This window comes from Triticum urartu, chromosome 3, assembly GCF_003073215.2.
Source record: "Triticum urartu cultivar G1812 chromosome 3, Tu2.1, whole genome shotgun sequence".
NCBI lineage: Eukaryota > Viridiplantae > Streptophyta > Magnoliopsida > Poales > Poaceae > Triticum > Triticum urartu.
The window spans coordinates 621328426-621355143 of NC_053024.1; positions in this window are offsets into that span (position 1 = coordinate 621328426).

The following is a 26718-nucleotide window of genomic DNA, read 5'->3' on the forward strand; positions in this document are numbered from 1 at the left end:
CAACAATGGCGGGCTAATTTGAAGGGGGGGCAGCAAGTATCATCTATCCTGATAAAAGTAGTCTTCGCCTGTGCAAAGCTCTGGTGATGACGCCGTCTTGGGATCCACGGTGACCTCCGTCTCGTAGTCCTCCTGGTCTTGGTCTCGTTGCACCGAAATGGCAACCTTTGCCTGATGCCTCGGTACTCCGCGGCTGCGCTTGCTCCCTTTGCACCAAAGAGGAAAGGAGGACGCTGCGCGGGCTGGCACCTGCCTGGCGCCCTGAGTCGTCATGGCTTGCGTCACGGGCACCTCGCGAGGTACCCCGCCTTGATTTCTCCGCCTCCTCGTGAGCCAGCCTGACGAGGCCGCGCCTGAGGAAGCTCCACGTCGTCCGCCCCGCGAGGCTTGGCCCCTCGCGAGGGTCTTGAGTCTTGTGTTGGTGAAGACGGGCCGTGCCGGGCCCCCTTTGAGCCACGCCGCAGGCCGCAGGCAGGCAAGTCTGGGGACCCCCGTTCCCAGAACACCGACAACCGCCAACACGCGATGACCAACATCGACAACAACGTCGCCGCCCACACGACATGAGGCCCATACCCATACCCTCGAAGATACAAAGCTCTCGGGGCCACCGCCCCGACATCCACCCCTCCATCGCGCCCTGTGCACTCGCCACCACTACCTTCCGCTTTCGAGGCCACCACCATGACATACCACCACTCACCCTCAAACTGCAATGCTGCATGACCCAACAACCCATAGCCCATGCTGCATAGGGCAACTGCCCGCACCTGGCCGCCATACTACATCTGGAGCCGCTGTCGCGGCATTGAAGTGGCTCGGACAAAGAAGGGAATATCTTAGTGCCAACGGAAATACGTTCTGGATCTCTTGAGTGACATGGGCTGCTGGGCATGATGGGATGTCGTGCAGCCCCTACCCTTATCGCACAATCTTAAGAGCTAGTGAATAAGGAAGATCATCAGAAACTGGTTGGGAGGTTATTGTACTTGTGTCATACCAAGTCTGGCATTTCATATGTCGTGACTGTGGTGAGTAGATGCATGCATGAACCAAGGAGTGGGCATCTTGATATTGTGCACAGAATCCTAAGATACTTGAAGGGCACTCCGAGAAAAGAGTTATGGTTTGCAAAGAGTGGAAACCTTGTGGTGGATGGTTATACTGACACTGATTAGGCCGGCTGTCAACATGATAGAAGATCAACTTCTAGCTACTGTGTGCTTGTGGGAGGAAAATTCTTGTCATGGAGAACCAAGAAACAAAAAGTTGTTTCCAGATCAACGGCAGAAATTGAGTACAGAGCCTTATCTCAAGGGTTAAGTGAGATGCTCTAGGTGAAGCACCTACTGAGTGAGTTAGAAACTTCTCAGGAAGGGACCCTTGAGGGTGTGGTGTGACAATTAATCTACTATAGGCATTGCTAATAACCCGGTCCAACTTGATAGGACAAAACATGTTGAAATTGATCTCTTCTTTATTAAAGAGAAACTTGATGTTGGCATCATCATCCTTACTCATGTAAGCTCCGGGCAGCAATTTGAAGATTGCTTGACAAAGGGATTGGTAATAAAGGACTATAACTTTGGCATATGACAAGATGTGGATGATAGATATCTACCACCCATCTTGAGGGAGGGTGTTGAACCGGTATGGGGGCCTGGCCCATCTCCACTATTGGCATAGGGCCCAACCCCATGTGTGGCTGACCCTAGATGAGGCCAACCTGATCGGCACCACACACACACACACATGACACACACGGGTATGCATCTCTCTCGTCCAACAAAAACATATCAAGGAATTTGTGCAAAGCTGCCCTTTGTGCCAACTCAACAAAAGTGAACATTGCAAATCACCGGGATTACTTCAGTCTTTAACCATTATTAGTCCCTAAATTTGCTTGGGCACACATCAGCATGGACTTTGTTGAGGGCCTTCCCTTGTCTGAAAACAAGGATCTCGTCCCGGTGGTAGTTGACAGGTTCACAAAGTACAGCCACTACTGTCCTCTGTTGTCGAAGCATTTATTGACAACATCTTCAGGCTCCATGGCATGGCATGTGTCATAGTGACAGATAGAGACAAAATCTTTACAAGCAACTTGTGGCAAAGTCCGTTTCAAAAATTAGGCATTAAGCTACACCTTGGTACAAGTTACCACCCACAGACTGATGGCACACTTAGAGTTAACCAATGCCTAGAGAATTACCTGAGATGCATGGCTTTCCAGCAACCTAAAAAGTGGCAGCAGTGTCTCTCATTTGCAATGGTGGTATGACACTTCTTTCCATACCTCTCTGAAGATGACACTGATACATCTCCAACGTATCTATAATTTTTTACTGCTCCATGCTATATTATCTACTGTTTTGGACATTATTGGGCTTTATTATCCACTTTTATATTATTTTTGGGACTAACCTATTAACCGGAGGCCCAACCCAGAATTGTTGTTTTTTGCCTGTTTTAGGGTTTCGAAGAAAAGGAATATCAAACGGAGTCCAAATGGAATGAAAGCTTCGGGAACGTGATTTTCTCAACGAACAAGACCCGGGAGACTTGGACCCTATGTCAAGAAAGAAAAGGGGAGGCCACGAGGTAGGGGGCGCGCCTACCCCCCCCCCCCCCAGGCGCGCCCTCCACCCTTGTGGGCCCCCTGTTGCTCCACCGACGTACTCCTTCCTCCTATATATACCTACATACCCCCAAACGATTAGATACGGAGCCAAAACCCTAATTCCACCACCGCAACTTTCTGTATCCACGAGATCCCATCTTGGGGCCTGTTCCGGAGCTCCGCTGGAGGGGGCATCGATTACGGAGGGCTTCTACATCAACACCATAGCCCCTCCGATGAAGTGTGAGTAGTTCACCTCAGACCTACGGGTCCATAGTTAGTAGCTAGATGGCTTCTTCTCTCTTTTTTGATCTCAATACAATGTTCTCCTCCTCTCTTGTGGAGATCTATTCGATGTAATCTTCTTTTTGCGGTGTGTTTGTTGAGACCGATGAATTGTGGGTTTATGATCAAGTCTATCTATGAATAATATTTGAATCTTCTCTGAATTCTTTTATGTATGATTGGTTATCTTTGCAAGTCTCTTCGAATTATCAGTTTGGTTTGGCCTACTAGATTGATCTTTCTTGCATTGGGAGAAGTGCTTAGCTTTGGGTTCAATCTTGCGGTGTCCTTTCCCGATGAGAGTAAGGGTAGCAAGGCCCGTATTGTATTGTTTCCATCGAGGATAACAAGATGGGGTTTTCTTCATATTGCATGTGTCTATCCCTCTACATCATGCCATCTTGCTTAAGGCATTACTCTGTTTTTAACTTAATACTCTAGATGCATGCTGGATAGCGGTCGATGAGTGGAGTAATAGTAGTAGATGCAGGCAGGAGTCGGTCTACTTGTCTCGGATGTGATGCCCATATACATGATCATACCTAGATATTCTCATAACTATGCTCAATTCTATCAATTGCTCAACAGTAATTTGTTCACCCACCGTAGAATAAGCCACTAGTGAAACCTATGGCCCCCAGGTCTATCTTTATCATATTGATCTCCTACTACTTAGTTATTTCCTTTGCTATTTACTTTGCCTTTATTTTACTTTGCATCTTTTATCATAAAAATACCAAAAATATTATCTTCTCATATCTATCAGATCTCACTCTCGTAAGTGGCCCTATTGGGATTGACAACCCCTATTTGTGTTGGTTGCGAGGATTTATTTGTTTTGTTCACGTACGAGGGACTCGCGCGTAGCCTCCTACTGGATTGATACCTTGGTTCTCAAAATCTGAGGGAAATACTTACGCTACTTTGCTGCATCATCCCTTCCTCTTCGGGGAAAACCAACGCAGTGCTCAAGAGGTAGCAAGAAGGATTTCTGGCGCCGTTGCCGGGGAGATCTACGCAAAAGTCAACATACCAAGTACCCATCACGTACCCTTATCTCCCGCATTACATTATTTGTCATTTGCCTCTCTTTTTCCTCTTCCCCCACTTCACCCTTGCCGTTTTATTCGCCCTCTCTCTCTATCCTCCCTCTCTTTCTCTATTTGCCTCTTTTGCCCGTTTCTTGTTTGCTCGTATGGTTGGAATAGTTGTTTATTTATTACTAAACAGATAACCTAAGATCTATGGATCGTTATCCACTTGCTAATCTTTTTAAGAGATCCAATTATGATGAACCAATTGCTAGTGAGTTTTGTACACTAGATTATCTTTATGAGGTTTTGCCTGAAATTCGTGAATCTGAAAAGTGTGATGAATTACTTTATGAAGCGATTCACGATAGATCTTTGAATAGAAAGCATGATTGCAATGATGATAGTATAAATTCTATGAATGTCAATTGTGCTAATAATATGCAAAACCCTAAGCTTGGGGATGCTAGTTTTACTATGTCCTCTACTTGTTGTAATGATCATGATTGGGGTGATTCTTCTTTTGATCTTGAAAATTTATTTAAACCCCATGATGAATATGAGATTGATTATAATGTTTGCAATAATATTAAAAGTGGGTTTGGAAAGGTCATGACTTTAGTTAATGTTAATCCCACTATTTTGGAAGAGTGTCAACTTTGCATACATGTGGATCCTATTAAGAATATGTTTTGTGATACCTATATTGTTGAATTTTCTTATGATCCTACATGTAATTACTATGAGATAGGAAAATATGGTTTTAGAAATTTTCATGTTACTAAATTACCTCTCGTTATGTTGAGATTGCTATTGTTTCATTCCGCTTCCTTGCATTTGCTAGTTTTTGCTTGCTATGATAATTTGTTTGCCTTTAAGATGTCTATGCATAGGAAGTATGTTAGAATTAGATGTGTTTGTCACATGCTTTATGATGCTCCTTTTGTGCTTCAATTCTTGTCTTTCTTGTGAGCATCATTAAAATTACCAATGCCTAGCTATAAGGCTTTAAAGAAAAGCACTTGTTGGGAGACAACCCAATTATTTTCCTTGTTGTTATTCAATAAATAATTTATCTAGCCTCTGTTTTTTTTGTGTTTTTTGTGTTTAATTAGTGTTTGTGCCAAGTAGAACCATTGGGAAGACTTGGGGAAAGTCTTGTTGAACTTGCTGTAAAAAACAGAAACTTTAGCGCTCACGAGAACTGCTGTCATTTTTATTTGGAGAGTGATATTTAGTTAATTCTTTTTGAAGATGATTAATATATAAATTTCTCACGTCAAGCAATTTATTTTAGAATTTTGGGGTTCCAGATCTTGCGCTAGCTACAGATTACTACAGACTATTCTGTTTTTGACAGATTCTGTTTTTCGTGTGTTGTTTGCTTATTTTGATGAATCTATGGCTAGTAAAATAGTTTATAAACCATAGAGAAGTTGGAATACAGTAGGTATAACACCAATATAAATAAAGAATGAGTTCATTACAGTACCTTGAAGTGGTCTTTTATTTTCTTTCGCTAACGGAGCTCACGAGATTTTCTACTTTAAGTTTTGTGTTGTGAAGTTTTCAAGTTTTGGGTAAAGATTTGATGGATTATGGAACAAGGAGTGGCAAGAGCCTAAGCTTGGGGATGCCCATGGCACCCCCAATATCATCTAAGTAAACCTAAAAGCCAAAGCTTGGGGATGCCCCGGAAGGCATCCCCTCTTTCGTCTACTTCTATCAGTAACTATACTTGGAGCTATATTTTTATTCGCCACATGATATGTGTTTTGCTTGGAGCGTCTTGTATTATTTCAGTCTATTTGTTAGTTTACCACAATCATCCTTGCTGTACACACCTTTTTAGAGAGCCATACATGATTTGGAATTTGTTAGAATACTTCATGTGCTTCGCTTATATCTTTTGAGTTATATAATTTTGCTCTAGTACTTCACTTATATCCTTTTAGAGCACGGTGGTGGATTTGTTTTATAGAAACTATAGATCTCTCATGCTTCACTTAGATTATTTTGAGAGTCTTAAATAGCATGGTAATTTGCTTAAAATCCTAATATGCTTGGTATACAAGATTAATAATAAAACTTTCTTATGAGTGTGTTGAATACTATGATAAGTTTGATACTTGATAATTGTTTTGAGATATGGAGATGGTGATATTAAAGTCATGCTAGTTGAGCAGTTGTGAATTTGATAAATACTTGTGTTGAAGCTTGTGATTCCCGTAGCATGCACGTATGGTGAACCGTTATGTGATGAAGTCGGAGCATGATTTATTTTTTGATTGCCTTCCTTATGAGTGGCGGTAGGGGACGAGTGATGGTCTTTTCCTACCAATCTATCCCCCTAGGAGCATGCGCGTAATACTTTCCTTTGATAACTTGTAGATTTTTGCAATAACTATATGAGTTCTTTATGACTAATGTTGAGTCAATGGATTATACGCACTCTCACCGTTCCACCTTTGCTAGCCTCTCTAATACCGCGCACCTTTCGCCGGTATCATACACCCACCATATACCTACCTCAAAACAGCCACCATACCTACCTATTATGACATTTCCATAGCCATTCCGAGATATATTGCCATGCAACTTTCCACCGTTCTCTTTATTATGACACACTCCATCATTGTCATATTGTTTAGCATGATCATGTAGTTGACATCATATTTGTGGCAAAGCCACCATTCATAATTCTTTCATATATGTCACTCATGCATCATTGCATATCCCGGTACACCACCGGAGGCATTCATATAGAGTCATATTATGTTCTAAGTATCGAGTTGTAATTGTTGAGTTGTAAGAAAAATAAAAGTGTGATGATCATCATTATTAGAGCATTGTCCCAGTGAGGAGAGGATGATGGAGACTATGATTCCCCCACAAGTCGGGATGAGACTCCGGAAAAAAAAGAAAAAAAGAAAAAAGAAAAAGAAAGAAAAGAGGCCATAAAAAATAAAAATAAAAAGAGAAAAGGCCCAAATAAAAAAATGAGAGAAAAAGAGAGAAGGGACAATGTTATTATCCTTTTACCACACTTGTGCTTCAAAATAGCACCATGATCTTCATAGTAGAGAGTCTCTCATGTTATCACTTTCATATACTACTGGGAATCTTTCATTATAGAACTTGGCTTGTATATTCCAATGATGGGTCACGGTGTCCCGGACTAGGGGGTACTCACCACGTCGTCTCCCAATCTGTTAGATTGGGCTGAGGACCCCCGTGGCCGTATACTCATGGGCCAGTTCGGACAGCTGCCGCATACATGGAAGATTCCACAAGACTTGGTGATCAAGACAAGGACTCCTCCCCATCGACGTATTCGGCTAGGACTCTTGTTATCCTAGGCCTCTGGTGCATTATATAAACCGAGGTCAGGCTAGTCGATAGAAGATATACAACAATCATACCATAGGCTAGCTTCTAGGGATTTAGTCTCTACGATCTCGTGGTAGATCAACTCTTGTAATACTCATATCATCGATATCAATCAAGCAGGACATAGGGTATTACCTCCATCAAGAGGGCCCGAACCTGGGTAAACATCGTATCCCCTGCTTCCTGTTACCATCGATCCTAGACGCATAGTTCGGGACCCCCTACCCGAGATTTGCCGGTTTTGACACCGACATTGGTGCTTTCATTGAGAGTTTCGCTGTGTGTTCGGCAAAACGTTGATGACTCCCCTGCAGATCAACTGCGACTTCGGCATCTTTGTCACCAGCTCGACTGGTCGCCTTGGTTCGACCAAGAACTGCGCCCTACCTCCGATCGTCATGTTTGGATGAGGGCCTTTATAAATATCGACTCCGATCTCTATCAAGATCATGGAGGAATCATCCCGGGAGCCCGGGGCTCAACGTCAACATTGCCCTCGGGCGACCGTGTTGTTTTTCTGGACAGCAAACTTGTGTCCGCCGCCACCGTCTCCTCAAGTGTCGTTTTAACAATTGCTTCGGTGGATTTGTGGGGAATTGAGTCTACAACAACCCTGGAAAGTTTCATCGAGTTCCAATGGAGGAATCTCTGGCAATCCACGATATACCGGAGCCCTGTCAAATCTGGACGGGAATCTGGACGAGTTTAGCGCATGGTGTCCAGCTTCTAGCTCGGACATCCTTTGGAAGATCCAACCATTGATCGGCTGCGGAATTCCTATATCTACCATCTCTCAAAATTTCAACTCGATCCGACCGTCCAAACTCTGGGAACCTTTCGATTAGTGCATCACTTTTCGGATCTGTTTTCTGCGCGAAAACGAATCCGACCCGAGTTCGTCTTTTTTATGAACGGGATTTCGGACATCCCTTTTGAAGAAAGTTTTGTATGGGGTATTGTGTTTTGTTTCCGAACACATCCCACTAACTTTAAAATCTTTTGAACATGATCTTCAACATCATGCTGGTGTCAAACCAGTCCGGCAATATTGCTCCACGGCTGCCGACCTACGCTAGACACGTCATCACTTTGTTGAGCCAAGCTCAACTTCTTCGGATCATCATCTCGGCAAGCCAAACAAGAGTTCGACATCGTGAAGGATAAATCATCACCAACATCTCCGCCCCACGGATTACCCGGAGCGGGCACACCGGCATCGCCGCACGGTCACTTCATCAAGCCGGCATTGACCACGCCATGACCTGCATCGGCAGGGCCGCAGTGTTGCTCCTTCAAGCCGGTGTCAATCATGCCGACCTACTTCGACATCTCGGCTGGACCGGGGGCTTCGTCATCTCTTCATCAACCTACTCCGGAGACTTCAGCGTCACTAGCCGACCAGCTCCGTCACGTTAGCTGGACCGAGGGCTTTACCTCGGCGAGCTAGCCTTTGACAGCATCGTCATGCCCTCGCTTTATCGCCCATCAGGCAATGGGTGTGCGGATCGACTCCCAATTTTGGGAATCACCTTTCTTCGGATTGCTACAACGAATAAACCAGGTGCTATTAATCCTAGTATTTTTTGCTTGTTTGGGTTTATTTTTTCCAAGGAATTACTGCTCTAGTTTGTCCATCATCTGTACACATGTCTATCAAATGATGGCCGCATTAACGACGGTCGCGTGGTGGTTCGGTCAGTTTCCGTACATAGTCCGGCGAATGCCGCATCTGGAACTTGGACTGACCTGTGAATTCAGGCTTTGCCACACCTTTACCGCATCACGCCGACGCCCTGCATCGACATTGACTTCGGCGCCAGGTCATATTTCTTTTATTACTCACTTTGCATAAATTATTTATTATGCAACATTTTTTATTATCATTACTATTATCTCCGGTTTGCACTATTTTTGTGCACAGGAAAATGATCTGGGTTGGGCAGTATCGTCAACTCGGCGTACCGACATAACACGTCACCTCGGCTGGACTGGGGGCTTCGTCAACACTTCATTACCCCATGCCGGGGACTTCGGCATCACTCTGCCGGCCTGCATTGACCGTGCTATGTCACCACTTCGGAGTGTCGAGCCGTTTGCTCTCCCACCTCGGGACCGGCTTGGGGGATGGAACCTTGTCCCGCATCAAGCTCAGACCGCGTCATCAATACCGAACACATTAACCAGCTAAGTTGCCTTCATGCTCAATGTTTTAAATTTTTAACTTGTGTTCGGTTCGACCAAGCATTATACTTTTTTGGAAAAAGTTGCTTGTAAAAAATTTCCTTGTCCAAACTTTGTTTGTGACGCACAAATTCAAATACCCCATTTATTTGGGGGCTTCCTTTACGAAGCTTTTCCTCTTGCATATGATTATACTTGGCTTCGTTCCTTGTTCATGTATTACGCCACAATATGCACCATATTGACTTAAGCGATTTGCAAGCTGGGTTGCCTGGCTCATGTGCTTACCCCTACGTTCCCGATTGTTCGTCTAGGGAGTAAAGGGAGCACCTCTGTGATTGTCACGACCGGGTCCTCCGAGCTCTGACCCCAGACTGGGTGAAGCCGAAAGCTAGCGCTCTTATAGTTTTCAATCATGGTCGGCACACAACGGAACTCATGAGTACAAAAAATCTATTGCACAAGTGTCATAGTAATAATGAGCACCGAAGAAAGCTATCGGTGGGGGTACTATTTTCTTGGAAGATGCTTCTTACACTTCGTCTGTAATATAGCATAAGTTCCCTGAGCGCGCTTTGTCTGTTACAGCCTTATGGCCCGGTTGCCTGGTTATCGGAAACACTGTCGATATTCTCGACAGGTGGAGTACATAACACTTTTCGGTCCTTCACCAGGGAGAAGCCGACAGTCGGTTAAGACGCGTTTAAAGTTCGGGTGAACAAAGATATGATATTAGTACTTCGGTACATACAATCATTATACATAAAATTCTTTTACCCAAGTCACTTGGGGGCTCTTAAATTTATATGAGCCGTTTTATAATAAGTGTTCTTCTTCTCAGTTGTTGCAAAGTTTTTATTACTATTATTATTCATCACTCCTTTTTTCGACACGAGTTTACTTTGCTAAACTGGCCTAATGAGAAGTACTCCACCTTCGGGATAGGAGGTTGAAGCCGTAGGCTGACCCGCTTGAAGTCTTGAGATAGGATGTGTCATGTTAAAGCACGACAGAAGCATTCTTTTTTTCTAAGACCAATTTTTGGATTGGCACCGAACACTTGATCTTGTTCGGACCTCAAGTTTTTACTGACGCTTTTTGGTTTTCCAAGCTTATGACACTTTTAAACTATTTGTGTGTTTTCAGCACAAGTCTCGCAGTGGAACGCCGGTCACCTTTAGAGATTCGGCAAAAACATTCTCGGATATTGGTATATATGCATCGGTTTCGAATTGTGTCTTCGGTCAATAGTTGGGTTGCCCGGCTCCTGCACTTGCTTCCTACACCCCGCTTTGTTCGGCTAGGCGTGCAAAGGGAGAACCACTGCGATTGTGCTTCCAGCTCACATGGTTAAGCACCTTAGTGGAGAAAGCCGAAAACTGACTGTCACAATAAGCGTAAACTGGTCAGTGATCCGATGACTGTGTTAAATGACGGGCCATTCATAACAATGGCCGAAGTGTTTACGGCTTGACCTCGACTGTCGCCGAACACTACCGGGGGCTATTAACTGGCCTCCCAAACTAAATCCTTGATATTTTGCTCTTACGTTAGAGCTGAGGTTTCATGATCATGCTTAGCATGACAACCCAAAGAAAGGAACCGATAGCGGGACTATTTTCTTTGGAAGACATTTCTTATGTTAAACAGTAATATAACATATCTCTCTGCATACCTTTGTTTATAAAACCGTATGGACAGATTGCCTTGTTTGTCGTAAATCTTTGCCCTCATAAAGGCTTTATAAAGTAGGACAAACACTCCTCGGCTACTGGCCGAGGAGGTGGAAGCCGATGGTCGGTCAACAAAGTTTTGTACAATGCGGATCCGAGCATTAATGACATAAAGTACTTGGATACATAGAGTCATTACACATAATTTGTGATTTTACTATGGATATCGATCCTTAATTCGGCCACCTGTGCCTGCATTAAGGCTTGGGAGCTACTGGGCTTCGAGCTTATTATTTACAAATATTAAAGGGGCACATCGATCCCCTGATCTGGTGTTGCCACCTGACCAATGTCTCGGGGGCTACTGCATTGCATGTTCAATGCAGAAAATTTTAAGTGCAATACAGTTTCCGACGAGATTGTGATCCTCAGGTTGGTCGGCCGCACCCAACCTGAGTCTCGAGGACTGAGCACGACACTTTTGGTATCCCGAAGTATTCTGCCGAGCTAGGACTTGATCCTCAGGCCGATTTTGCAAATCAACCTGAGTCTCAGCGGCTGCTGGGATCAGTGGTCTTACATCATCCTTCAAGTGTATCTCGGGTTTTAAACCGATACACACGTTGAGGGTTACTGGCTATATATCTCGGCAGAGAATAAATTGCACCAATCAAAAATATTGACAAAAAATTGGCCCACAGTCGGGGTGGTGCACCACCTCGGAAGCAGTCTGGCATAAAGCTCGGGCACTAGTGGCTGGCTCCATAGAGGGCATTTCCAGCATTAAGCTCGACTAAACTCCTTTAACTTTTTTGGACCAAGATGATCTATGACATCTTGGATATAGTCCGGCGTTGGAGCTTGGACACAGTCCGGCGTTGGAGCTCAGATACATTTCAGCGTTGGAGCTCGGAAGCAGTCCGGCATTGGTGCTCGGCTGCAAAACATACCTCGAATGCAGTCCGGCGTTAGAGCTCGGACGCAAGAGGACACTGTCTCCCGGGAACAACTTCAAACCCGAGGTGTAGCATAAAAATAACAAGGCATTGATAAAGGCCGGAAACTTAAAGGGGCTCCTCGAATACCCGACGTGTAAACTCGTCGAATGCATTTCGGCGATCCTCAAGATCGAAGATGAGAAGATTTGTTGAACCAGTTTTCAAGACCGACAACCAAAGATGAAGAACAGTTCGGAAGAATCGAGGAGCGTCCCTAACTTGAAGACCGGTTCAGGGGGCTACTGACGGTGTCCTGGACTAGGGGGTACTCACCACGTCGTCTCCCGATCTGTTAGATTGGGACGAGGACCCCCCGTGGCCGTATACTCATGGGCCGGTTCGGACAACTGTCGCATACATGGAAGATTCCACAAGACTTGGTGATCAAGACAAGGACTCCTCCCCACTGGCGTATTCGGCTAGGACTCTTGTTATCCTAGGCCTATGGTGCATTATATAAACCGAGGTCAAGCTAGTCGATAGAAGATATACAACAATCATACCATAGGCTAGCTTCTAGGGTTTTAGCCTCTACGATCTCGTGGTAGATCAACTCTTGTAATACTCATATCATCAATATCAATCAAGTAGGACATAGGGTATTACCTCCATCAAGAGGGCCCGAACCTGGGTAAACATCGTGTCCCCTGCCTCCTGTTACCATCGATCCTAGACGCACAGTTCGGGACCCCCTACCCGAGATCCGCCGGTTTTGACACCGACAATGGGCTTCCTCAAAATTCCCTAGGTCTTCATGAGCAAGCAAGTTGGATGCACACCCACTTAGTTTCTTTTTTAGCTTTCATATACTTATAGCTCTAGTGCATCCGTTGCATGGCAATCCCTACTCACTCACATTGATATCTATTGATGGGCATCTCCATAGCCCGTTGATACGCCTAGTTGATGTGAGACTATCTTCTCCCTTTTTGTCTTCTCCACAACCACCATTCTATTCCACCTATAGTGTTATATCCATGGCTCACGCTCATGTATTGCGTGAAGATTGAAAAAGTTTTGAGAATGTCAAAAGTATGAAACAATTGCTTGGCTTGTCTCGGGGTTGTGCATGATTTAAATATTTTTTGTGGTGAAGATAGAGCATAGCCAGACTATATGATTTTGTAGGGATAACTTTCTTTAGCCATGTTATTTTGATAAGACATAATTGCTTTGTTAATATGCTTGAAGTATTATTATTTTTATGTCAATATGAACTTTTGTTTTGAATCTTTCGGATCTGAATATTCATACCACAATTAAGAAGAATTACATTAGAATTATGCCAAGTAGCACTCCGCACCAAAAATTCTATTTTTATCATTTACCTACTCGAGGACGAGCAGGAATTAAGCTTGGGGATGCTTGATATGTCTCCAACGTATCTATAATTTTTGATTGCTCCATGCTATATTATCTACTGTTTTGGACATTATTGGGCTTTATTATCCACTTTTATATTATTTTTGGTACTAACCTATTAACCGGAGGCCCAGCCCAGAATTGATGTTTTTTGCCCGTTTTAGGGTTTCGAAGAAAAGGAATATCAAATGGAGTCCAAACGGAATGAAACCTCCGGGAACGTGATTTTCTCAACGAATAAGACCAGAGAGACTTGGACCCTATGTCAAGAAAGGAAACAGGAGGCCACGAGGTAGGGGGCGCGTCCACCCCCACCAGGCGCGCCCTCCACTCTCGTGGGCCCCCAGTTGCTCCACCGACGTACTCCTTCCTCCTATATATATATCCACGTACCCTCAAATGATCAGAACAGGAGCCAAAACCCTAATTCCACCGCCGTAACTTTCTGTATCCACGAGATCCCATCTTGGGGCCTGTTCCGGAGCTCCTCCGGAGGGGGCATCGATCACGGAGGGCTTCTACATCAACACCATAGCCCCTCCGATGAAGTGTGAGTAGTTCACCTCAGACCTACGGGTCCATAGTTAGTAGCTAGATGGCTTCTTCTCTCTTTTTGGATCTCAATACAATGTTCTCCCCATCTCTTGTGGAGATCTATTCGATGTAATCTTCTTTTTGCGGTGTGTTTGTTGAGACCTTTGAATTGTGGGTTTATGATCAAGTCTATCTATGAATAATATTTGAATATTCTCTGAATTCTTTTATGTATGATTGGTTATCTTTGCAAGTCTCTTCGAATTATCAGTTTGGTTTGGCCTACTAGATTGATCTTTCTTGCAATGGGAGAAGTGCTTAGCTTTGGGTTCAATCTTGCGGTGTCCTTTCCCGGTGACAGTAAGGGCAGCAAGGCACGTATTGTATTGTTGCCATCGAGGATAACAAGATGGGGTTTTCTTCATATTGCATGAGTCTATCCCTCTACATCATGTCATCTTGCTTAAGGTGTTACTCTATTTTTAACTTAATACTCTAGATGCATGATGGATAGCGGTCGATGAGTGGAGTAATAGTAGTAGATGCAGGCAGGAGTCGGTCTACTTGTCTCGGACGTGATGCCCATATACATGATCATACCTAGATATTCTCATAACTATGCTCAATTCTGTCAATTGCTCAACAGTAATTTGTTCACCCACCGTAGAATACTTATGCTCTTGAGAGAAGCCACTAGTGAAACCTATGGCCCCCGGGTCTATCTTTATCATATCGATCTCCTACTACTTAGTTATTTCCTTTGCTATTTACTTTGACTTTATTTTACTTTGCATCTTTTATCATAAAAATACCAAAAATATTATCTTATCATATCTATCAGATCTCACTCTCGTAAGTGGCCCTATAGGGATTGACAACCCCTATTTGCGTTGGTTGCGAGGATTTATTTGTTTTGTTCAGGTGCGAGGGACTCGCGCATAGCCTCCTACTGGATTGATACCTTGGTTCTTAAAAACTGAGGGAAATACTTACGCTACTTTGCTGCATCATCCCTTCCTCTTCGGGGAAAACCAACGCAGTGCTCAAGAGGTAGCAGACACCCTACCAGACTCTGTATGGAAAACCACCACCTCAAATTTCTAAACGGTTGCTTCCCTCATACCACAATAATGAACTACACCCAACACTACTCGATGCTCATGCCCAGGCCACACGGATCAAAGAAAACTTGCTGAAGGCTCAAGTCAGAATGAAGCATTATGCTGACAGAAAAAGAAACGGACAGGGAATTCCAAGTGGGAGATATGGTCGATCTCAAGATCCAGGGCATATATATCCCTGAGCATCCACCATCACCTCAAACCCTAGCTAAATCTCATGACAAACCCTAGCTAAATGTCCTCTGAAATCTGTCCATTTCTATTCAAATTAGTGTGCGCTGCAGCTATTAGAGTTCAGAGATAGCCTGAACCTGACAATCCCGCAGCCATAGCCACGAAGCTGAGCAGCCCCGCCTCAGATCCGTGCGCGAGACCACAGCTCCAGTCAGATGAAGCCAGCGTTGTCCTGGCGATGCCCGCAGTGCTGCCCCGTCGCGCAGCCCTGGACACCCATGAAGCCGCTCTGGCAGACGTGAGAACGGCGCCGCCGGGTGACTACCGGGAGAAGATCACCTTCGCGCACTCGCTGTCGCCGCAGAGCGCAAACGCAGCCTCCGCGCCGTCCACACGGCCGCGCCGCCACCACCAGCCCGGCGCCGCCGCCCGTCGTCCTGGCTCCGCTACGAGCATGCGACCGGAGGCACCCCCAGCCCCTTTGGGAACGGGGCCCGCCGCCACTCCGGCAACGGCTGGTAGGAGCGGTGGCGTGGAACTAGGTTTCCCCAAGCCGCCAGGGAGAGGCGACACGGGGGGTCAGAATAGTCTAATTTGATTGTGACCAGCAGCTGGAACAAACTGTCGAACACGTGGTCGGCGTCACGATCGTGAGGTCGAAATCGCACGCCGCGGAGACTACCACGCCAGTGATGGGTGATACGTCCATTTTGCATCATGCTTTTATATTGATATTTATTGCATTATGGGTTGATATTACACATTACGTCACAATACTTATGCCTATTCTCTCTTATTTTACAAGGTTTACATAAAGAGGGAGAATGCCGGCAACTAGGATTCTGGGCTGGAAAAGGAGAAAATATTAGAGACCTATTCTGCACAGCTCCAAAAGTCCTGAAACTTCACGGAAGACATTTTCAGAATATATAAAAAATACTCAGTGCAAGAAGTTCACCAGGGGGGCCACACCCTGCCCACGAGGGTGGGGGCGTGCCCCCTACCTCGTGGGCCCCCTAGTGGCCCTCCGGTGGCCATCTTCTGCTATATGAAGTCTTTCGATGGGAAAAAAACAAGAAGCCATCATCTCGGACGAAACTCCGCTGCCACGAGGCGGAACCTTGGCGGAACCAATCTAGGGCTCCGGCGGAGCTGTTCTGCCGGGGAAACTTCCCTCCGGGAGGGAGAAATCATCGCCATCATCATCACCAACGCTCCTCTCATCGGGAGAGGGCAATCTCCATCAACATCTTCATCAGCACCATCTCCTCTCAAAACCCTAGTTCATCTCTTGTATCCAATTCTTGTCTTCAAGTCCGGGATTGGTGCTAGTAGATTGCTAGTAGTGTTAATTACGCCTTGTAGTTGATGCTAGTTGGTTTATTTGGTGGAAGATCATATGTTCAGATCCTATATGCATATTAATACCTCTCTGATTATGAACATGTTTATGCTTTGTGAGTAGTTACGTTTGTTCCTGAGGACATGGGAGAAGTCTTGCTATTAGTAGTCATGTGAATTTGGTATTCGTTCGATATTTTGATGAGAAGTATGTTGTCTCTCCTCTAGTGGTGTTATGTGAACGTCGACTACATAACACTTCACCATTGTTTGGGCCTAGAGGAAGGCATTGGGAATTAATAAGTAGATGATGGGTTGCTAGAGTGACAGAAGCTTAAACCCTAGTTTATGAGTTGCTTCGTAGGGGCTGATTTGGATCCATATGTTTCATGCTATGGTTAGGTTTACCTTAATACTTTTGTTGTAGTTGACGATGCTTGCAATAGAGGTTAATCATAAGTGGGGTGCTTGTCCAAGTAAGGGCAGCACCCAAGCACCGGTCCACCCACATACCAAATTATCAAAGTACCGAACGCGAATCATATGACCGTGATGAAAACTAGCTTCACGATATTCCCATGTGTCCTCGGGGGCGCTTTTCTCTATATAAGAGTTTGTCCAGGCTTGTCCTTTGCTACAAAAAGGATTGGGCCACCTTGCTGCAGTTTATTTACTTTTGTTACTTGTTGCTCGTTACAAATTATCCTATCACAAAACTATCTGTTACTACTTATTTCAGTACTTGCAGAGAATACCTTGCTGGAAACCGCTTATCATTTCCTTCTGCTCCTCGTTGGGTTCGACACTCTTACTTATCAAAAGGACTACGATAGATCCCCTATACTTGTGAGTCATCAAGACTCTTTTCTGGCATCGTTGCCGGGGAGTGAAGCGCCTTTGGTAGGTGGAATTTGGTAAGGAAAAATTTATATAGTGTGCTAAAATTTACTGTCACTTGTTACTATGGAAAGTAATCCTCTGAGGGGCTTGTTCGGGGTATCTTCACCCCGACCAGTAGAGCAAAGAGTTGCTCCTCAAACTACTCAACCTAATGAAAATGAAAATGTCTACTTTGAAATTCCTTCAGGTATGATAGAAAAACTGCTAGCTAATCCTTTTGTAGGAGATGGAACAAAGCATCATGATGAGCATCTAATATATGTGGATGAAGTTTGTGGATTATTTAAGCTTGTAGGTGTACCTGGAGATGTTGTTAAGAAGAAGGTCTTCCCTTTATCTTTGAAGGGAGATGCATCGACATGGTATAGGCTATGTGATGATATGGGGTCATGGAACTACAAACGATTGAAATTGGAATTTCATCAGAAGTTTTATCCTATGCATCTTGTTCATCGTGATCGCAATTATATATATAATTTTTGGCCTCGCGAAGGAGAAAGCATCGCTCAAGCTTGGGGGGGCTTAAATCAATGTTATATTCATGCCCCAATCATGAGCTCTCAAGAGAAATGATTATTCAAAAATTTTATGCTCGGCTTTCTGATAACAATTGCACCATGCTTGATACTTCTTGTGCTGGCTCTTTTATGATGAAGACTATTGAATTCAAATGGGATTTATTGGAAAGAATTAAACGCAACTCTGAAGATTGGGACCTCGACAATGGTAAGGAGTCAGGTATGACACCTAAGTTTGATTGTGTTAAATCTTGTATGGATACCGATGTTTTCCGCAAGTTTGGCACTAAATATGGACTTGACTCTGAAATAGTAGCTTCTTTCTGTGAATCTTTTGCTACTTATGTTGATCTCCCCAAGGAGAAGTGGTTTAAATATCATCCTCCCATAGAAGTAAAAGTAGCTGCACCTATTAAAGTTGAAGAAGAGACTATCACTTATAATGATCCTATTGTTCCTACTTCTTATGTTGAGAAACCACCTTTTCCTGTTAGGATAAAGGATCATGCTTCAACGACGGCTGAATCCTAAAATGAAAGAAGTGGTAAGAAAGGAAATACTAAAGCTCCTTGAGGCAGGTATAATCTATCCCGTTGCTGATAGTTAGTGGGTAAGCCCTATCCATTGTGTCCCTAAGAAGGGAGGTATTACTGTCGTTCCTAATGATAAAGATGAATTGATTCCTAAAAGAATTATTACAGGTTATGGGATGGTAATTGATTTCCGCAAATCAAATAAGGCCACTAAAAAGGATCATTACCTCTTACCTTTTATCGATCAAATGCTAGAAAGGTTATCCAAACATGCACATTTTTGCTTTCTAGATGGTTATTCTAGTTTCTCTCAAATACCTGTGTCAGCTAAGGATCAAACAAATACTACTTTTACTTGCCCTTTTGGTACTTTTGCTTATAGACGTATGCCTTTTGGTTTATGTAATGTACCTGCTACCTTTCAAAGATGCATGATGGCTATATTCTCTGACTTTTGTGAAAAGATATGTGAAGTTTTCATGGATGATTTCTCTGTCTATGTGAAGAAACTAATCTTGTCTTGAATTGGGAAAAGTGCCACTTTATGGTTAATGAAGGTATTGTCTTTGGGCATAAAGTTTCTGAAAGAGGTATTGAAGTTGATAAAGCCAAGGTTGATGCTATTGAAAAGATGCCATGCCCCAAGGACATCAAAGGTATAAGAAGTTTCCTTGGTCATGCCGGTTTTTATAGGAGGTTCATTAAGGACTTCTCCAAAATTTCTCGTCCTCTGACTAATTTATTAAAAAAAGATATACCATTTGTCTTTGATGATGATTGTGTAGAAGCATTTGAAATACTTAAGAAAGCATTGATCTCTGCACCTATTGTTCAGCCACCTTATTGGAATTTACCCTTTGAAATTATGTGTGATGCTAGTGATTATGATGTAGGTGTTGTTCTAGGGCAAAGAGTTGATAAGAAATTAAACGTTATTCAATATGCTAGTAAAACCCTAGACAATGCTCAAAGAAATTATGCTACTACTGAAAAAGAATTCTTAGCAGTTGTATTTGCTTGTGATAAGTTTAGACCTTATATTTTTGATTCTAAAGTAACTATTCACACTGATCATGCTGCTATTAAATATCTCATGGAAAAGAAATATGCTAAACCTAGACTTATTAGATGGGTTCTCTTGCTACAAGAATTTGTTTTACATATTGTTGATAGAAAGGGAGTTGAGAACCCAGTCGCAGACAACTTGTCTAGGTTAGAAAATATGCTTGATGACCCACTACCTATTGATGATAGCTTTCCTGATGAGCAATTAAATGTTATAAATGCTTCTCATACTGCTCCATGGTATGCTGATTGTGCTAATTACATTGTTGCTAAGTTTATACCACCTAGTTTCATATACCAGCAAAAGAAAAAGTTCTTCTATGATTTGAGGCATTACTTTTGGGATGACCCACATCTTTATAAAGAAGGAGTAGATGGTATTATTAGACATTGTGTACATGAGCATGAACAGGAACAGATCCTACGCAAGTGTCACTCCGAAGCTTATGGAGGACACCATGTTGGAGATAGGACTGCACATAAGGTATTGCAATCTGGTTTTTATTGGCCTACTCTCTTCAAGGATGCCCGTAAGTTTTTCTTATCTTGTGATGAATGTCAAAGAATTGGTAATATTAGTAGACGTCAAGAAATGCCTATGAACTATTCACTCATTATTGAACCATTTGATGTTTGGGGCTTTGACTATATGGGACCTTTTCCTTCCTCTAATGGTTATATACATATTTTAGTTGTTGTTGATTACGTTACTAAGTGAGTAGAAGCTATTCCAACTAGTAGTGCTGATCATAACACTTCTATTAAAATGCTTAAAGAAGTTATTTTTCCAAGGTTTGAAGTCCCTAGATATTTAATGACGGATGGTGGCTCACATTTTATTCATGGTGCTTTCCATAAAATGCTTGCTACGTATGATGTTAATCATAGAATTGCATCTCCTTATCACCGATAGTCTAGTGGTCAAGTAGAATTGAGCAATAGAGAACTCAAATTAATTTTGCAAAAGACTGTCAATAGGTCTAGAAAGAATTGGTCCAAGAAACTTGATGATGCATTATGGGCCTATAGAACTGCATATGAAAATCCTATGGGTATGTCTCCGTATAAAATGGTTTACGGAAAAGCATGTCACTTACCTCTCGAACTAGAACACAAGGCTTATTGGGCTATTAAAGAGCTCAATTATGATTTTAAACTTGCCGGTGAGAAGAGGTTATCTGATATTAGCTCACTCGATGAATGGAGAACCCAAGCCTACGAAAATGCCAAGTTGTTTAAAGAAAAAGTTAAAAGATGGCCTGATAAAAGGATACAAAAGCGTGAGTTTAATGTAGGTGATTATGTATTGCTATACAACTCTCGTTTAAGCTTTTTTGCAGGAAAACTTCTCTCTAAATGGGAAGGTCCTTACGTTATCGAGGAGGTCTATCGTTCCGGTGCCATAAAAATCAATAACTTTGAAGGCACAAATCCGAAGGTGGAGAACGGTCAAAGAATCAAACATTATATCTCAGGTAATCCCATAAATGTTGAAACCAATGTTATTGAAACCGTAACCCCGGAGGAATACATAAGGGACACTTTCCAGAACATTTCAGACTCCGAAAAGGAATAGGTATGTGGTACGGTAAGTAAACCGACTCCAAAACCGTTCTAAAGGCAATATTTCTCCATTTTGGAAGCAGTCCGGGAAGGACACGAGGGCTCCACGAGGGTGGAGGGCGCGCCCTACCCTACTGGGCGCGCCCCCCTACCTCATGGGCACCTCGTGTGCTCTCCGGACTCCGTTTTTGTACACGACATATTTTGGTCGGTAAAAAATCATTATATAATCTACGGGGGTTTTGACTCCCGTATCATGCAAGTATCCTCTGTTTGTGTTTCGAGCTATTGCTGCTGCAGATTAGAGCAAGATGTCTTCGCAAGAGTCAGTCGGGGAGAGCCGGGTGTCTCATCCGGCACCGAGATCAACGACAAATAACAATGTTAACCTCTTTGGGCCAGCAACGGAGGAAGAGATGGAGGCTGATTTGAAGAGGATAGATGCCATGGAAGAGGATCAAGAAGTCACTTCCCGCCTCCGAGCTGGATTCACAATGGGAGAACTGCAGAGCTCGGCTATTCCAAACTCGGTTATCCCTTCCAATGTTAGATTTCTTTCTTATGAGAATATGAAAAGGAGTGTCACTGGTTCTCCCATAGCTATGCAGTACCCTTGGGTGCAGGGAGCTTTGGTTGTTACAGGAAAACTCTGAAGGGAAATAATGGACCTCAAGCAGCAAGTCAATAAGCTCGAGGAGGAGAATCGTATCTTGAGGGGCATCATCACCAAGAACATCACATCACCATCCCCGAAAAGAGAGACATAATCACATGGGTATGGGAACTCCCCTTGGCAACTGGCAAGCTTGGGGGAGTGCACCGGTATCGTATCACCATCACTTTTATCTTTACCATTTTTCTTAGTTCGATCCTTTTGATAATATCTTGATCTAGTAGAATAAAGTTTATGGCATGATCTAGTTTTGAGTTTTTCTTTATGATCCCTCTATGTAATCGAGTCCGTGAGCTATATATAATAAAGATTAGTGTTGAGTCAAGGGCTTGATTATTTTGCCATGATCCTAAGTGAATAAAAGAAAAGAGAAAGAATAAAAAGAAACAAAGAGATCATGTGGATCTTATGGAGAGTAATGAGCTCACATAGAAAAAGTATGATGAATAGAAGTTGTTGAGAGTTGACAAACATAGCTTTGGTCATCGTTGCAATTAATAGGAAGTAATAAAGAAAGAGAGGTCTTCACATATAAATATACTATCTTGGACATCTTTTATGATTGTGAGCACTCATTAAAATATGACATGCTAAAGAGTTGATGTTGGACAAGGAAGACAACGTAATGGGTTATGTTTTCTTACATCTGAGATAAATTATATTGTCATGGATCATCCAACATGGTTGAGCTTGCCTTTCCCCCTCATGCTAGCCAAATTCATTGCACCAACTAGAGATACTACTTGTGCTTCCAAATACCCTTAAACCAGTTTTGCCATAAGAGTTCACCATACCTACCTATGGATTAAGTAAGATCCTCCAAGTAAGTTTTCATCGGTGCAAGCAATAAAAATTTCTCTCTAAATATGTATGACTTATTAGTGTGGGAGAAAATAAGCTTTATACGATCGTGAGATATGGAAGAAATAAAAGCGATAGACTGCATAATAAAGGTCCATATCACAAGTGGCAATATAAAGTGACATTCTTTCGCATTAAGATTTTGTGCATCCAACTATAAAAGCGCATGACAACCTCTGCTTCCCTCTGTGAAGGGCCTATCTTTTACTTTTATCTCCTACATTGCATAAGAGTCATGGTGATCTTCACCCATCCTTTTTACATTTTTATCCTTTGGCAAGCACAGTATGTTGGAAAGATCCTGGTATATATGGCTAATTGGATGTGAGTTTTCATGAACTATTATTGTTGACATTACCCTTGAGGTAAAACGTTGGGAGGCAAAACTATAAGCCCCTATCTTTTTCTGTGTCCGATTAAAACTCCATACCCATAAGTATTGCGTGAGTGTCAGCAATTGTGAAAGACTATATGATAGTTGAGTATGTTGACTTGCTGAAAAGCTCTTATACATTGGCTCTTTCTTATATTATGATAAATTGCAATTGCTCCAATGACTGAGATTATAGTTTGTTAGTTTTCAATGAAGTTCACGATTCATATTTGAAATTCTGATTGAATTATTACTCTAGCATAAGAGATCATATGACAAGAATTATATAAGTTGTTGTTCTAAGAATGACCATGATGCCCTCATGTCCGTATTTTATTTTTATCGACACCTCTATCTCTAAACATGTGGACATATTTTTCGATTTCGGCTTTCGCTTGAGGACAAGCGAGGTCTAAGCTTGGGGGAGTTGATACGTCCATTTTGCATCATGCTTTTATATCGATATTTATTGCATTATGGGTTGTTATTACACATTATGTCACAATACTTATGCCTATTCTATCTTATTTTACAAGGTTTACATAAAGAGGGAGAATGCCAGCAGGTGGGATTCTGGGCTGGAAAAGGAGCAAATATTAGAGACCTATTCTGCACAGCTCCAAAAGTCCTGAAACTTCACGGAAGACGTTTTCAGAATATATATAAAATACTCAATGGAAGAAGTTCACCGGGGGGTCACACCCTGCCCACGAGGGTGGGGGCGCGCCCTACCCCCTGGGCGCGCCCCCTACCTCGTGGGCCCCTTGTGGCCCTCCGGTGGCCATCTTCTACTATATGAAGTCTTTCAATGGGAAAAAACAAGAAGCCATCATCTCGGACAAAACTCCGCCGCTGTCAGGACCCCAATTCCAAGTCACATCGATCTAGCCGATAACACCTCATATCACTTTGTGGCCTCACGCACGGTATTCCCACGGGTGTCGCCTTACCATGGCCCGGGACCGTTTGCGCCTTTTGGCTCACGTATATGATAGTGTCGCTAGCATCCATATGACAGAGAACCCGGGCCGACATGGCTAGTCGTGAACCCAAAGTGGCACCAACCTATGGGGACAGGCATACATGAATCACATCGAGCATGTCGGTCAGCAGCGTGTGAATCCGGGTTGTAGCACTGGGCTAACAGGACTCCGGGAACCCGGGCTGTAGCAGGCTAGGCAGGACTCCGGATGTCACCGCGTGACATTTCCCCAAAGGGACAGACACAGGAACAAAGTGAAACACATGCCGGCCAGTCAAGTGTCCTGAGCAGTAGTGCTGGGCTAGCAGGACTCCGGTGAACCGGGCTGTAGCGGACTACTATGGCTCATGGAAGCACTAGACTACATTTCCCCATAAGAGAGGCTGCCAAGGATAAACAACTAGATTGTCGGATCCCACACATACCAAGCATTTCAATCATACACACAATATGCTCAATATGTTTAAATACAACATGGCATCACAACATAACTCTACGACTCAAGTATTTATTCATTAGGCTCCGAGGAGCGAGATATTACAAACATGGGTCTCATGACCCAACAATCCTAGCATACAAATCAAAGCACATGCGGAAGCTTAACATGTCTGAGTATAGACATCTACAAATGAAAAAGGCTAAGAAGCCTGACTATCTACCAGATCCTACCGAGGGCACAAGATCGTAGCTGAGGTATCAAGCTAAACGTCGAAGTCCATGTGAAACTACTAGCAAGATTGAAGTCTCTCTTCAAAACATATATTAAGCAAACATGAGTACAAAAGTACTCAGCAAGACTTACATCAGAACTAGCTACATATGCATCGGTATCAACAAAGGGGGTAGTGAAGTTTAACTGCAGCAGGCCAGCTTTGACTCAGTGGCTATCCTGAACTACGACTGCAAGCAACTCTTTTGAGGTGGCGCACATGAGTCCACATATTCACCATTCAATACACCACTATGGATCCGCTCCCGTCTCCCTACGAGAACGCCATCCATAGCACTCACGCTTATCTTGCGCATTTTAGAGTATCCACTTTTACTTGTCTATGAACTGTTATAGGCAACCCAGAAGTCATTTGCCGCGGACGCGGCTATTCGGATAGTTTTATACCCTGCAGGGGTGTACTTCGTCACACATGTTTCCACCACTTAGCGTCTGCACACGACATGTGCTCGGCAGACTTCAAGCGAAAGCCGACGTGGGTGTAGACCACGACCGGACTAACCGCACAAGTCTCTAGTCCAGGTTTATCGCCTATTCGGGTTCCATACGCAAGGAAATCCGGCCGGGGTGTCCTCAACGGCCCCAAATGATGTATACAGGGTCCCGAGATGCCAAACGGGCGCCCGGCATACCCGGCCATGGTGTATCTACCGCATCATATCCCACCCCTAGGGTCAGCGCTACGCACGGCCGCCAACACATAACCTATAGACACCAGAAACTAGTTGCAACTCCTAGACAGAGGACGAGAGGGGTCAGTAAGTCGAGCGGGGTCATATTTCAGGGCCCAATGTGTGGTAGTAGCTGTTTCATGGATCACAAACACAGAACTCAGTTCCTAAGGACGGCTTCAATGAAACAACCCACCATGTACTCCAACATGGCCTCTCATCGATACCTTTATCAAATCATGTTCACACACTTAGCTCTCAATAGTAGGACATGTTCACACACCTCCGATTCATCCCCGATGAATCAAACCTGACACAACCCTAAGCAATAACAGGCAGAACAAACAAGCATGAATGAGTAGGCACATTAGGGCTCAAACAACTCCTACTCATGCTAGTGGGTTTCATCTATTTACTGTGGCAATGACAGATCATGCAGAGGATAAGGGGTTCAACTACCGCAGCAAGTAACAGATGAATCGTTGTTGTCCTAATGCAGTAAAAGAGAGAAGGAGCGAGAGAGTGGGGTTGTATCGGAATGAACAAGGGGGTATTGCTTACCTGTCACTTCTGAAGATAGTATAACTCTTCATCGGTGTCAATGATCACATCGTCGAAGCAACGTCTACTGAGAGGGGACAAATACCGGCAACAGAGAAAGAAACACAATCAATGCAATGCACAATATGATGCATGATCATGACATGGTAAAATGAGTGTGTTGGGCTAATGCAACTACAAACAGATGGGTTTGAGCTATTTTGAACCAAAGATTCAAAGTTCAAACTCATTTGTGATCTTAAATAGTGCTTTATCATGTTTTGCACTAAACAGCAAGTTAACTTGTTTAAACATGCATGAAACTAGTACAGATGGATAGATTGGATTTTTTTCTGATCATTTTTCATATATAATTTATTTCATTATGAGCTACGGTTGATTTTATATGATTTTTAGAAGTTTAAAACATTTTCTGGAATTTCCTGTGAAAGAATAAGTCCAGAAAAAGAGTTATTGCGCTAGCATGACATCGGGGTGACGTTAAAGGGTCAAAGGCGCCAGCCCAGGTCAAACCTGACGGCTGGGACCCACATGTCAATGAAACAACTAACTAACAGAGTTAGTTAGTGTTAGGTTAG